A 15467-nucleotide genomic window follows, 5' to 3' on the forward strand; every position below is an offset into this window, starting at 1 on the left:
AACACAGGAAAAATCAGGTGCCCATCAATGCCACCTCCTCCCTACTGTATAGGCTTGGCCATTCTGGGAAAGAGAGAAAGGTCAGAAGCTTTGTCACCTGCACTTCATGAGTGCAGGACAGCCAAGTGAGACTACTATACATGGCCCCACACTATGGTCACACAACGCCTTCACAGCTGGGCAGCAAATTTCCCAGATTTTAGAGTAATGAAGCTAAATGCCTTCTATTCTTCCGTCCCCTCCCCCTAAATTATGTTGCACTTTTAATCCCTCCATGAATGAAGGTGGTTCTACATTGCCCATGTGAGATGAAAAAGTAAAATACAATAATGGCATCCCACACTATCAGTGGCAGACATTTCTGAGTCCATCATTCTACCAGTGGTAATACATGACATATGAACTTGTTTACTACTCACACTGCCCATCACCTGTCAGCTCTCCATTCACACTAGCCTTGGGGTCTAATTTGAAAGCAGAGCATCCTACATTCCAATACTGTTGACCTACACATTTCAATCAAGAGCTCCCTCCAGACAATGAAAAATATAAAGCCACCAGAAATCCCTAGGAACTAAAGAGACTAGGTACAAAAGTCTCAAGAGCAAGGTAGCTTTCAGGAGAAAAGGACTTCATTGCTGCTTCTCCTTTTCCAATTTCAGTTCTTACCACAGTTAGTTATTTCCCACCCCTGCGGCAATTACAAACCATTTTACAGATAGGCATGAAATTCCCAGCCTACTGTCCAAAGTCTAGAAGTCAACTGCATATGGCAAAAAAGCAGGAAAGATAGGAGGTGGTACACTTTAAATCTGCCCAAAAAGAGATGTAACTATGGAAGTATCCCAGTTTCTAACTGCACTTCTGACTTTTATGGAAGGATTATTGAGGATCAAATCAGTGGTGATGAAGAGCAACATTTACTGTGATCAAGTGAAAGACTATTCCAAACCAGCAACTGGAACTCAAAAAGCAAGTCAATTCCCATTATGCTCAATTCAAAACTAGAGACTACTGAAGAAAGAGTAAGCCCTGCTTTGCCCTCACACCTGCCTTTTATTAAATCTAGGGTTTGCATAACCACACCATGAGTCCAATCAGTAACTGACCAAAAAAGCCTAACCCTGCAAGATATTGGGGGGAATTTTTTTCTAATTAGGTCAGCTTGCTCATCACTTACCTTCAATACCAAGTCTTCACATATGAAGCAAAGGACCCACCCAGGAAGGAAAGAGGAAACATACTGCCTACTGTTAGAGGAGATGCAGCAGAATGTAAGACTATACATTTAGTCACAGGCTTTCTGAATTAAGACTCCTTTAAAGTAAAGGTGATAACTTCATTATTACTGATATTTTTCTCTTAGTATGAAAAAGATATATCAAAAAAACATATGCAAGCATATTTTAATGCTCACAACAGCACATGCCAGCAGCAAAATTCATTCATGTGGGTCATATTTTATAATTTAGTCTGCCTTGGATTCATAGTTTTGGTGGCTTTTTTCCTGAAAGAATCAACCAGCGAAGACAAGAAGTTTGGGGAGGGGGGCAGGGGGAATAATTTAAAAAAGAAAAATTAACCATGCCAAATATCTCCAGGCATCCAAGAAGAAGTAAAGACACTTCAGTCAGGTCAGTAAATGGTCACTGTCTGGACTATAACTATGTCAGCAGTTTGTGTTCTACACTGTGAGTTCAGAACTGAAAGAAATATTTACAGGATGTGATCTTCTTAACTGCAAGACACCATTGCTCAGCAAGTGCTGTGCATGTTTTTGCAACAAAAAGTCAATTACTTGCCTACAAATCAGTGCTTTACATTTATAAAAGGCTTGAGGGAATGAGACTAAAATACACAAAACAGACCATCATCCCCAACATGGTAAGTTAAAAATTTACTTACACTTACTTTTAACCAAAGAAAAACCCCTCTTAAATTCCAAAGTGACCAATACAAGAAGGTGCCTTGTCAAGAAGCGCTCATGATAAAGAGTTTCAGTTGTTCAGTTGGGACTAATTGTAATATTAAAGTTAAAAAAAAAATTGTAGAAAAATATTCAATGACTATCAACCTGTAATTCAAACCCTGAATACTGAATAGATTCGTAAAAAGAAAAATTGAGACCTGAAATACACAACTGATCTAGATACATCTTTCATCTGTCCCAGTGCTCTTAAAGTAACTGAAGATACACAAGATGCACCTCAAGCTTCCTATAGCATCAGAAGCTGCCACTTTACAGCAGGTGATGCCCATTACTTAGAGCAGAATGCACCCTACTTCCAATCTTAAAAGATTATTTCTGCCATATGAAGTCCATGTAATAAGACAGTTTCTGTTAACCTTTAGGTATTTGGATGTAAAGCAAGTCTAATAATTGCTATGGATGAAACCAGTCTCTCTACAGCGCACACAAGCTTCTCATCCAAATTCCTCTTCTACTGCCCCTCCTACTAATTGATTAACTAAGAGCGACCCACATCACAGACCTGAAAAAACACACTTAACAGTGTGTTAATCCTGATAGGAAGAAATGGAAACAGCTTTTTTTTTTAAATTAAAAAAAATAATTAATCTGTCTTCTGGTCTGCTCCCAAGTCAATGTTATCAATGTCTTGGAGAGCCTAAGGAGAAGGGACACATTCAGGAAGAAACCACAAGAAAGGATGAAACAAAGCGTAACAGCCAATATGCTTTTAAAAGTCACATCAATTATATGTTATGGTTAATTAAATCACACAGAGTAGAATTAAGTTGCAAAGTACCTTAATTTAAAAAAAAAAAAAAAAAAATCAAGACAACTGTTTAATGGCAAGGTAAAAGAAGAGAAACTGGGAAATTCCATGAACTTGGTTCTACAATGCTATCAACAGCGCAAAAAGATGTTACCAGAAAATTTGGAATGAACTCCAAAGAGAGAAAAGAATTCAGTAGACTCCATAGCCTTACTTCTCTATTAAAACCAGAAATGGCAAGGGCTTTGATGAGAGTTTAAGTTGGTCAAACAGTGAGAAAAGACAACGTATTATAACTGTTGCAAACATACTGCAATTTGCCACCATTTATGGGTTCTGAACAGCAAAAACCAACTTTGTGTTCAGATTAGGTTTTGTGGAACTGCATTAACACTATGATAGTAGCAAGTCCAACCTGAACACAGATGTGTGAACTAATTTCCAAGTTCATTTGAAAATTAATACCTGTTACTAGTGATGACAAGGACTGAACTGGGAATAATTTTTTAACTTGATATTTCACACTGAAAATGTCAGAAAACCAGGCCAAACTCTAGAGAAATAACAGATACCTCTAAGGTGGGGGGAGGAGTGGGACACCCACAGATACTTGCTATGGTACACTGGAAGTACATTTCAGAAACACAAGAGGACAGAAGGAAAACATAGACCTGATCAAATATTTCTTTGCACTACTATTTCTGGTACTTCCCACAATTCAATAGCTACAGAACAGTGCTGTAGCCACTGACATCTGGGACATGAGTAGAAACACTGGAATGAATTGTGCTTGAGGAGGTCAAGCCTCCCTTTGGCTAGAAGGACAACTACTCCTTCATGAAACACAAAATTTGGTGACTAGAATGACGATAAACACCACACTTCACAGAAGAACAAAGGCTGAGAAGGAGGAAAGCTCTTATATACCTGAACATGTTTTCTACAGATTCATAACTATCCCAAAGATGGCTGAGACCAGACAAACTAACACACATCACAATCAGAGAAGACAGGTGGACTGCCAGAACAAATACTAAAGCACATGAGAACCCAGCTGATGTGGACCTAGACACAAACAAGCAACTCCAGAAGTCGTTTTGGACTGTACACCTCATCTCTCGGCAGATGAGCACATCCTTAGTTGGTGGTATCATTACCATGGGACAGCTAAAAATTTCAGGGAGTGGGAAGGGTATAATTTAAAACAGAAGAAGAAACACCAGCATCTCTTCTTTCAATCCAGGAGACAGGAACATATCAAGCTTCCAACTCTGCTTCACAACTGAGCTCTTAATATCACAAAAAAAAAAAATAGAAGTGATGGTAATTATAGCCTCTGCTACAGCCAGGCTTCAGATGAAGCTACTTTATTATTAAATATTTGATTTAAATAAATCCATGCCTTCTACAGCTATGAAAAGAAAACACTTGCCCTCACTCTATCCTCTTTGAGGGACCTATCACTTCTTACACAAGACAGAACAACAGTAAGGACCTTACGTAAGATAATTCACCCAAGTTAATTTTTAACTGTATGTCTAATCATAGTGATGGAAGAGAAAAAACAAACAAGAGAAAAACAACATTCAGAAGGACAAGCAAAATTGCTTTAAAAATACATACTTCATTCCTCTGGGTTTAAGAGCCCTATAAAAATCAAGGCTTAAATTATTTCAGATCAGAAAAATCTGTGCAAAATATTAGTTAGAAACTGATCAGATGGAATTACAGCTTCTAGAGAGACATGTATTTTTCTGTATCTTTGCCTTCCAACTAGGAGGAATCAAAGTGACTACCACCTCCTTTGCAAACAAGGAAGTAATATGCAACAAAACACGCTCTGCCCTGGGCTTGTTTCTTTATCATAATAAAATCCTGCAATATTTGGAGCTATTAGTTTTAAATGTTCCCACTTCCTGTCTTGAGAAGTTGCTGGAATTAGTTTGGGCAGAAGCAACACCCTTCACTGCCCATTTTTATTTTCATCAACCCTGGTTTTCTACCTGCAGTATCAAGCAATCACATACAACTCTCACAGGGATGTAAAGAAACACATAAGCTACCAGCCTTAAAAAAAAAAAACAACACACACCCAACCCCCACATCAAAAACAAACAAAAAACCCCCAAAACACTCATCAAAACCCTGTGCACAGGTCTAGATGTCCAAGGAGTAAAACATAATACTCTTTTTCCTATACAGCGTCCCTATTGATAGCCTCCTTGTTTCAATTTCCATCTATGGCATATGTTAATCAATTAAAAAAAAGGGTATGGGGAAACAAACAGTAGTGAAAATGCTGAAAGTGTAAGTCAGCAATTGGTATTTAATACTATCCTCAATACAAGAAGTCCTTTTTAACCCCTTAATTCAGGAAAGAAACCAGATTTGAAAAACATAGCTACCACATTCTGTTTCACATGAGTGTGATATTTTTATTCAATTGACATATGTTGCTTCCTGAATGGATTCAATGTATTTTGGCATTCCAGAACAAAACTGCTCTCATCGTGTTTGGCACTTCATGTACAATGCAGCCAGGAAGCCACTCCTTAGACTATGCAGCCATCTGCAGCAGATACCAAAAGGTTTCTAAACAAGCAAGCTGCACTGCTGTAAATACTTAGTATTTCAATATACAAGAAAAGTTCTGATCTATTAACCAGATTCTCCATCTAACTGCCTGCAGATAAATTCAGGCAAATCTGCAACACATAACAGTTCAGCACAAACAAAAACAGAAAGGGGGTGGGGTGGGGGGGTGGAAACCAAACCTATTTCTTATCAGAAGATTCCAGGTTACTTAATTATTTTGCTTTCTAAATTGTGTGGTCCATATATTAGAACAAAACAGCCCCTGATGCACTGCTTTACATGCACGCCCCCCAAAAAAGTAATTGCCAGAATTCCTAGCTAAAAAGCTAAAACTAGGATGGATCAAACAACAGAGGTCAGAACAACACAGCAGGCCCAAAACAATATGATACTTTGAGATACAAAGCAAGCAGAGGTTGGGTACATGGGAGGAGGAGGAGGAACCACACTCAAAACCCTCTAGCTAGTAAGATGGATAAACTGCTGCACCAAATCTAGACAGGTTACACAATTCAGTCTGTGGTGACAGGAACACAAGTGGAAACACATTCAAGGACCAGAGTTAAAAAAAAAAAAGAGAGTACATGTGGACACGTGTATTCAATCCTCATTTTGGGTATCCTACGAGAATTACTCTTCTTTGCATTAACTGTGGTTCTAACTACAAGACTTTTCACATCTTCCAAAAGAGGAGTTGGACACGTGTATTCAATCCTCATTTTGGGTATCCTACGAGAATTACTCTTCTTTGCATTAACTGTGGTTCTAACTACAAGACTTTTCACATCTTCCATGTGGCTAAGCACCATATTCTTGTCCTCTATTTACTCAGCTTTGCTCTCACAATGCGCATTTGATTTTTGCCAATTTATAATCTCTTTTCACTCCCAACACAGTAATGAAGCTTTTAAGCTAATATTTTCTGTACTAAATTATTTTTCTCTTTACTTAGTGTTGTGTTCCTCTAAGCCAACAGATAATGATTAAAAAAAAAGAGCTTTTATGTTATTTTTATTTTACTACATCAGGCATTTTGGAGATCAGATAAGCAACTGTTATGACAAAATTAACAGAGGCTATTCTTGAATGGTTTCCAAAGTATTTTTGCCTCTTTAGATGTGGAAGAATGATAGCTTACTGCTTACAATAAAAACTTTAAGAATTACTTGGAATTTAGACAATTGAAGTACAGTTTCTCTCAAAGTGCTGTTATCAACATAGATAATAATTGACTATCTAAAGTCAAAAACAAGTTTTCCACCTGACAGGAGGTTTAAGTAGAACTATGATTCTTCCTTCCCATCACAGTGCAAATTATAGCCTCAAAACTGAATTCAAAGTTGATTTAATAATAACTCAGCTTAAAGTGTTACTTTACTTCTGACATCCTGTGCTTTCCAGCAAGAGAAAAAAAGAGGTACAATACTACTTTGACACTACTGAAGGAAAAAGTGGGACAGTGCCGTACTGATTTGCTATTAACATGTTAGCCTCTTTTTCTCCAAATAGGAAAATGGAACTGAATAGCATAATGTAGGAATTTCACAAAATTTCATAACTGTGATTTCAAATAACTTGAATTATCCACCGTGTACTTCCCTTCAGATTTTTCAAAGATTAAAAACAAGTTTACAGGTTTGGGGAAAATGAGTAAGATTCTGATTTTGAGTTAAGGTTATTCCTCTGTAGATATTTCATGCTCCAAAGCTGAAATCTAAAACTTTGTCAAGATTTAACACAAATGGAATGATAGGTGATCTATGGATCTAAAATGAATAAATATATATTTGAATTCAGTGGAAATAGGCAGGGACTCACTCCATCTGGGACAGACGAGAGAAAGCGAGCACTGTTTTAAAAAGTTTAAGGAACAATTTGTTGTTTTTTGATCAGTTGCTTTATGCAGAGGGAGACGAGAAGTAAGAAAGAGAAGTAAGAAAAAAGTATTGATTAAAGAATGCTTCTCTCCCATCCCCTAACACTTTCGTTTAACCTGCTCCATTGACAGGGCCTTAATCTTTCCCTTGAGGCATCACAGGCTGCTGCTGCAAAACCAATTCAATAACACTAATGTCATGAAAGACTACAGGACATTTGAAATCTTGACAATACCTCTCCCACAGATCCCCCACAGGAAAATCCCACAGAAATGTCTGCCTGCTCCACTGTCTTTCTCTAATAACAGCAGCACTGCAAAAAGCACACAGGACTGCCATGATCCTCAGCACTTCCGCTTTGCTTCAGTAAAGCAAGGCAAAGTAAGTGCTCCTTGAAAAATAGAGGAGCACACCCAGACCAATACAAGCAGAAGAGTAAATTATTCTCACCTAAGTCTAGTAAAATCTATTTTAATTGTATTGTTTATATTTTCATTTATTTAGATGAAATCTCTGGTACTGGACCCAAAGCATTAACGCCTAGATTAAGTATAATGCACTGGAAGAACAGGATTTTCTAATAGCCACAGAAATACCCTTCCTCTACAAAACATTGTTCAGGAAAAAAAGTCTCCTAAAAGACACAAATAAGATGCACTATAGTTAAACAATAGTACAGTAAAATAGGAAAGCTGATAGTTTCTCCCTCCCCCATATCAACGTTTCTGATCTTATCCATCAGAATCAGAGCCAGATGGCTTGCCAAATTCAGAGTTCCAATTGATTTCCCCTTCCTGTCACATTCCCAGAAAGGATGGAAGTGCACAGGTTTAACCATCTTTTTCTCCTCTTCCTACTTAATTGTCACCTTGTTTTTAATAGTTTTCCAACACCCATATGTGAACCAACAAAAATTACCTCAAAGTAAAATTCTAGGTTTGTTCCAAATGTTATTTTCTAGCATTCTACATTTGATTCCCTCTGCCTGTAATTCTTTCCAGAAGGAGATCTACTAAAGAATTCATTAATATTCTCCATTACTTCGAATAAATCACCCTGTATAAGTTTACTAAAGCACAACTGAAATAAATGGTATAAAGGCTGGATGGCTATGAATCAGAAAGACATGAACTTCTGAATTTTTTCCCTCAGTGATGAACTTTATTGCGAACCCCCAAAAAATATAGAGCACCTCAGAAATTAAATGACCTGCAGTGCCAGGGTTAACATCACATATGGTCATGTGACCAGAAGTAACCCAAAATGAGTATGTTCTCCTAAAAGGACCTAACTACCAAGCTGACATTCCAGGTCAACATAGACTAATTTGCCACAGCAAGCAAACGTACCAGCAGCAGGGTATCAGTGCACATCAACAGCTGTCTGCATGTTCATCTCCTCCTTCAGGTATACATACCTACCTCCTAGGCCAAAGTGGAAACTAAGTAAATTCAATACCTGCATATTATACTCTGCAGCATGAGCACGAAAGTGAGTATTTACAGAGCATTTAAGTCATGAAAGATTTAGACTGCTATGCTGCCATGCTTTCAGTTTACTTTTACTGAAAATACAGGCCTCAACCTTGTAAATACTTCTGCAGCCAAGCCTTTTTGTTTGTTTTAACCACAAGCATGCATAAGCATGTACAGATTATTAAGCATAGCGTTTCCACAGAGGGGGAAAAAACCTAATTTGCATTAGTATCATGATTTAAGAGTTCTCCGATATTCAGTTTCAAACACAAATCTCCATCCTATCCTCAGGGTTACCTGTAAGTAAAGACAGAAGACCTGCAGTAATTTGATCAGATTGCTGACAATTGAGTTGATCTTCTAAACTATCATTTCTCCCTTCAAGGAGAGTAATGCCGGGACAACTACAGTCACATGTTGGGGAAAAAGCAGCAGTTCTCAAAAAGTTCCTTAGCAGCCTACCAGAAGTCTTCCAGACAAGCCTGGAAACACTTTCCACGATCCGAACACTTAAGATGACATGCAGAGTCATTTTGGATGACTGAACCTGTGACTGACATTCACAGGCATGTGGCGTTGCATTTCAGAGGTTTGTTCAGATGCACTGATGTAGCTCGAAGCATCTATGCCCTCTCCTCTCCTTCTTAGGAGAGTGGGAAATTTTGGAAGATATGTACTGAAAAACTCCAAGGACAAGGAGGGCAATGAAGACTGAAAAAATAATTTCTGCAACTATACTAAACTTAGACCCCACATTATGGGACAGAGGACTAAGGAAGAACATGAAACTTTTCTTCCAGAACTGTCTGGAAAGACAGAGCCCCCTACGCAGCTGCTACAGAACCTCTCATGCCAACTAGAGTTGAAAACTAATGAGAAGGCTCCAAAGGCAGCAATAAAACTGAAAGCACAGTACTTCAGATACCAAGACCATTCTTCTGCAGCTACCTTTAACATACTAACAGAACTTCAAATATTCTGAATTTAGTTATTAACATTGGAGCTTTCCCCACCAAGGAGAATACGGCCCTGGCTGCTTCAGAGGGAGATACCACCCATTCCAAATTAAGAGTTGAATTATAAGTGTTTCAAGTATTTGTAACTTTTACTCACACTTCAAACCACTTCAGAGCTGCTTCTACTCCTAAAGCTAGCCCCAGACAATTGACACAAGAAGTAGCAACTGAGCCCTTGGAGTTCACAGGAAGACAACTATACCCCAACCATCTACTTCAGAAGTGCAATTTTAAGCTCAAGACAACACAAAACTCAACACTCCTAAAACAAGTATTTCCCTTCTGTTTGTTCCTAGAAAGGAAATTCTACACAAATAGCTGCAGTTTCTGCCACTGGAAGTGTGTGACAGTCCAGAACAGTCAGACCATTCACTAATTGGACCATGTCTATGTATTTCTGTTCATTCCACCCCAGCCAACTTCATGACAGGGTCTACAAGACATGAAGCACAGCACTGTACGTATTGAACTATACAAACTTGGAGAATTCAGTGTGCTTGGAAGACTTTTTTGTTTGGAAACGGAGCTCATGTGCCCAGTGAATTCCGAACTGATCACTCTGAAGATACTGATCTACAGTTTCTTCCAGTTATTATTCTCACAATGTGCATCTAAATAAGGCAATCTTAAAGAACGTTTCCTTTTAGCAGTTGTTTTACTTTGCATATATAATATAGCCTTATGCTTGCAGAATTGAATTAAACAAAAGCGTGAAACAGAAGCTTGAGAAACCATAGTTCTATTTACAAAAGATGCAAGAGTGTTTAATATTGGATACTTAAAAACTGAGAAACTATCTACAATGCTGTGCATTTTGGAATCACTTAACATCTTTCTGGTAGCTTTGCTCTTACAGGGACAGAAGTTGTCCTTACTATCATAAATAATCTTTAGGGTCTAGACTGTGCCTAATCATTGGACAGATACAGAACAGAGGAAGGTATAAAGCATTCCCCCGCCTTCCTTAATCAAAGCTGTGTACAAGACTTGTTACCTAACGTTCTCCTGGCCATGCCAAAAAATAGTGCAGAAGAGTATAGCCATCCCGTTCATTATCTACTGAAGTAGATAAAGAGTGGAGGAGAGTACATACTATCTTATCTATACAAGACTGAGCCTTCAAACACAAGAAGCTCCAAAGGCTTGGTTACCTTCTGACATTATTACAACTTCCAGAAAAGCCACAGCAGCCAAGATTGTTCACATTGCTCTCAGACTCTGCTTAAACATCACTTTTTGTTCCTATGTATAATGATCGCTTAGTATCAAGTATCTAGAAATTAGTTCCAGATACAGAAAGAACTAATCTACTTTTCAACTTAAACTACCCTAGGGAAGCTAGTCACAATGCTGATGTTCTCCAACATAAGTACACTTCAGTTTGGTTTCATTTAGACCAAACGAAGAGGTTTGTTTAGCTTTATTTCTCAATTATGCAAAGTCATGATGTATTTTTAAAGGTGGAAGGTGCGATTTAGTGTTGAAACATCATACTTCTGTATCACCTTCAGGGGAAGTACAGGTGAAACTAAACAGAGTAATAAGCCAAATACCCGCACTGAAATTTAAGCATCAGAGAAACAAGTATCTTAAAAAGAACTCATAAGAAACACAGGAGAGCAGCAGAAAAAGCAGAATTTTCCCAAGATTACTATATAATAAAAATACTACCAATTCCAGCATAGCAATATTCACTTTTTCCATTTTTCTTAGGCAGAAGATGAGATTTATAAATCTCTACTAAATCAGCATCTTTACTTTCAAATCATAAAATTTTTAAGGTTTTATTCACAGTACAAGAACATTGTATTTTTAATTAGGAATGAAGGCTGTATTTCAATAAAGTAATCTTTTTAGAACAAAAAATCCCTCAAAAAACCCCATACCCATCTTGTTATCAGAGCAGTCAAGTTTCTCTATATATCACCTTTTTATAACCTTAAAATCAATAGAATTGCTTAACAATTAATTATTACTAAAGTACACTAGGCAGTGTTATTTAGGCCCACTAATTTTTATCGATAATTACTCAGCAGGAGAGAGAGTGCCAGCCGTGCTGATACAGTGAGCACTGCATGCCACCTTCACAGTTGGAAACTGCAGTGGCACACTGCAGCTACTCCCCAAGAGATGAAGAGCACTATAAGGACTGTGGGAAATCCATGTTTGAAGCTTTGACAAGCCCCCACCACACCAAAAAAAGTACTTCTTGTCCAGAACTGGGCCAGGGTCTGCCATGAGAGTAGCCACAGAACTGTTCACAGGTTAGCCACAACACTAACAGAAAGATATTCCCTATGCATTCAAAACATTAAGCAAAACTCTCAAAATCAGTTAAACTTTTAGAAGTTGTAGAAGACGCAACCTATACCTCACAAGTGTGCACGGGACTTCACAGATGTTCCCAAGACACTAAGCTAGCAATGTAACAGGTTACCACAAACACTGCACTTTCTAAATGTGTGGGGGCAGGGGAAGTTATCTACAGACTATTTAGTACACAAACTGATAAACGTGTTACCTTCAATGTTTTCATTCTGATGTGAAAAGTGTTGTCTGACATTGTTTTACTTACTCAAAAGTTGACGAGGTAAAATAGCGATGTTTCTAAATCTTCGTTTTCCAGATGATTCACATTTAACTACCTATATATCAATTGTCACCATCAACATTTGCATGCTCACATAGGAATACAGTCTACTATTTTCATACCCACAAGAGTAGCTTTTCCATCAACTCAACTAGTTACTCAGAAAAGGTTAGATTTGTAATTCCTCTATGTGGAGTAAATGTCAGACCCTCCTTTAGCAGATCAGGTTATTCCATAGGGAGAATCTGCTGAAAAGATGACATATCAACCATTTGTTCTTTATGTAACGTTTTCCCTAGAAGATTTTCCTTTTTGCTTGGGAGCAGGAAGGACAACAACAAAACAAGAAAACAAAGCAGACAGCCAGTGATTCATTACACCCCTACAGGAAAGCTGAGTTGAGGAATTTGCTCCCATCCCCTTCTATTTCTAGAACCTACTGCTAACATGCTAGGTGTAATGTATGTTACATACGTGCAAGCCTTCCCTTCGCTTTGATGTTCCAAGTATGGCTCTTTATGCCTGGGACTACAGACTCTGAACAAATTCCACTGAGGACAAATCATAACACTGTTTTCTTACTCCACCAGCTTACTACACTATGCAACTCTCAATCAATAATACTATCCATGGAGCCCCCTCATCAATTCTGTATGAATGTGATGTGCAAATGGACACCCTAAATAGCACTACATTTATACCAAACATTATCTATTGGGCAGCTTATTCATAAGACAAATCTATTCATATTTTTACTAGTATGATAATCATCCTAATGATAATCATGTTTCATAGTATGCCATACGCTGTAACTTCTAGCTCTTTGATTGCAAGCATACCTACTTAAAATTACCGATGTTTACTTGAGCTTAATTTAATTCATAAGCAAGGAACAGCCAGGTCAAAAGAATGTTTCCCCAAGCCATCGACACGTACCTATGAAAGCGTTGTTTCAAACAACATGAGCTACCATGTGTATATTTAAATCATTTTATTCATAATATGAATATCAATGTCAGACTGATTTTTAGTTGAGGAGGTTGATCTCGAGAAAGAATATACTCCTTCATAACTCCTAAATTATGTCAATGACATGAATGGCATTCTATGATATAACCATTAGCTGTAAGCAGTACTGAATTACACTTTCATCATTAAAAAGGGCCTTATCCATAGCTACCATGGTGACAAAACACCAGCGTAAGAAGTTGTGGCTCCACTACAAGGATCTATTCTTCTACATGGCATTGAAAAATATCAAGTGCATCATGAGAAACACAAAAGGTCTGAAAAGAAACAAAATTGCATCCATTGCGAACATAGTGGTTTACAACTAAATTTGTCATGCATTGCTACAATTCCCAACCCCCCACCTCCCCCCAGGAATCTCAAGTCATTATTGGGACTGAAACACTGCTTTGGAAAGTGATCATTCTTTGTAAAAGGATTACTCTATTTAGACTTCATTGCTTTCCTGCCAAGCATCAGCCTTATAAGGAAACCGAAGTTCACTGCCATTTATTTTGTTCAGCCCTTTCTGATGCCTAAGAATAACCCTTACTGCTGCCTGGAAAGGTAAGCCTATGAATTGCAAGCCAAATCGTTTACTTGTTATCAGCCACAGAAGACACTTTAGGTCAGTTAAATGTTAACATTTTTCCTCACAGTATATCAGACAGATGGAGTTGGATTCATAACTTTTTCCTCAAATGCTACATTACTTGAAGCTGCTAAAGAACTACGTATGTAGGAGTGTTAAAAATTTTGCACAGAAACGAGTTTGTCCAAGCCTCACAAATACCAACACATCTCAGACACTTGAGAGACTGAAGCACACACATCCTATCTGACCAACGTGCTGCTTCTGAGTTTGAAAAACAGGAACAAAAATTTAAATAAGCTAGCACAGAACTATGGCTTCTAGCTCATTCTGAACATTCACAGTATGAGAAATTCCTTGCCTTCACAAAAAAACTAACCAATAACTGCCTCTTTGGGGCATGTGAAATGCATCTGTGGTGAGCAATATTGCTTTCACTACACACAACTAGTTAGCTGGAGTAACTTAACTTGTATTGCACCAGCAACACAAAACCTTACACCAAAACTTCTCATTTAGTCTCCCCTCCAACAGCTTCAAACGGGACTCCTTTCAAAAATGATAAAGGAGAAAGTGGTCACCAAAACCAAACAAGGCTACGTTAACTCGGAGGTTCAACTGCACATACTTTTAAGAAATCAGAACACTAGCTAGCTTTTTGCTTTTTTTTTTTTTTTAAATGGAGGTTCTTAAGATAAACTTGTCCGAGGATCAGAATGCAATACAGACCTCTCCTATACAAGCTGAACAATATGCAGTCCAACTCGTCATCTCGAGGACTGAGAGGGGGCGGAGGGGAGGAAGAGAGGTGGCGGCAGCAGTCGAGGGGAAAAACTGCGACAGCATTTACAGAGGACTACGAGGGCACATCTTTATAAAGAAATTTAATAGCTATCTTGAAGAAGACCGGCCAGACACTAACCGATATTCCAGAAAACAAGGTGAAAGACAAACAAGAAACGGCTGACACAGGCAGCGCCAAGCCTCAAGATCTTTCGATTAAATAAAAGATACTACCTCCCTTCGGACTTCCTTATTTCCCGAGAAGTTAATTATACTCGCAGGGTTAGCAATCGTTTTGGGAGGGAAGGTGCTGAAGCAGCAGAGTCACGGAGTCGAGCAGTTTCGGTTCAATACCTTCTCCGACCGAACAAAGAAACTTCTGTGTCCGAGGAGCTTAAAAACTTTCGGTCTCCCCAGCCTCTTTCCTCAGCCCCCATGAAACCAGCGACTACGTTCATACAAACAACATTTCGGCGAGAGAGGGAGAAACACAAAGGACAGCTAAACTGTGCAAGGCGGAAAACACAGAAAAATAAAGGCCAAAAACAGGATATCAAAACGAAGCGTGAACTCCTTCCTTTTTCCCCACCCCCTTCAGCAGAGGAAGGATTTTTTCTGTTGTTGTTGCTGCTGCTACTGCTCCCCAAGCCTTCTCCATTTAATTTACCTTGTCTGTCGGACGTCTAAACCAGAACCAGCAGGCAGGAGTTTCTTCCGACCCCAAGGAAATACATTAAATCCAATCGAGTTTTCTTCGCGTTAAGGGGAAAGGGGGCAGAGGAGAAGGCCGGGG

General features: G+C 38.5%; 1 protein-coding gene across 3 annotated transcripts in view; it reads right to left on the minus strand.

Moving 5' to 3' along the window:
- ERBIN (erbb2 interacting protein) overlaps positions 1–15453 on the minus strand; it is a 121498-nt gene extending 106045 nt beyond the window's left edge. For 2 of the 3 annotated variants that reach the window (XM_009272479.1, XM_009272478.1), the window contains exon 1: positions 15342–15453. The gene's annotated coding sequence lies outside the window, so the exon portion shown is untranslated. Of the gene's footprint in view, positions 1–14908; positions 15322–15341 lie in introns of those variants that run through there. The other variant, XM_009272475.2, reaches the window with a different exon arrangement.
- Between the last annotated feature and the right edge of the window lie 14 nt (positions 15454–15467).

This window comes from Aptenodytes forsteri, unplaced genomic scaffold (assembly GCF_000699145.1).
Source record: "Aptenodytes forsteri isolate BGI_AS27 unplaced genomic scaffold, ASM69914v1 Scaffold92, whole genome shotgun sequence".
NCBI lineage: Eukaryota > Metazoa > Chordata > Aves > Sphenisciformes > Spheniscidae > Aptenodytes > Aptenodytes forsteri.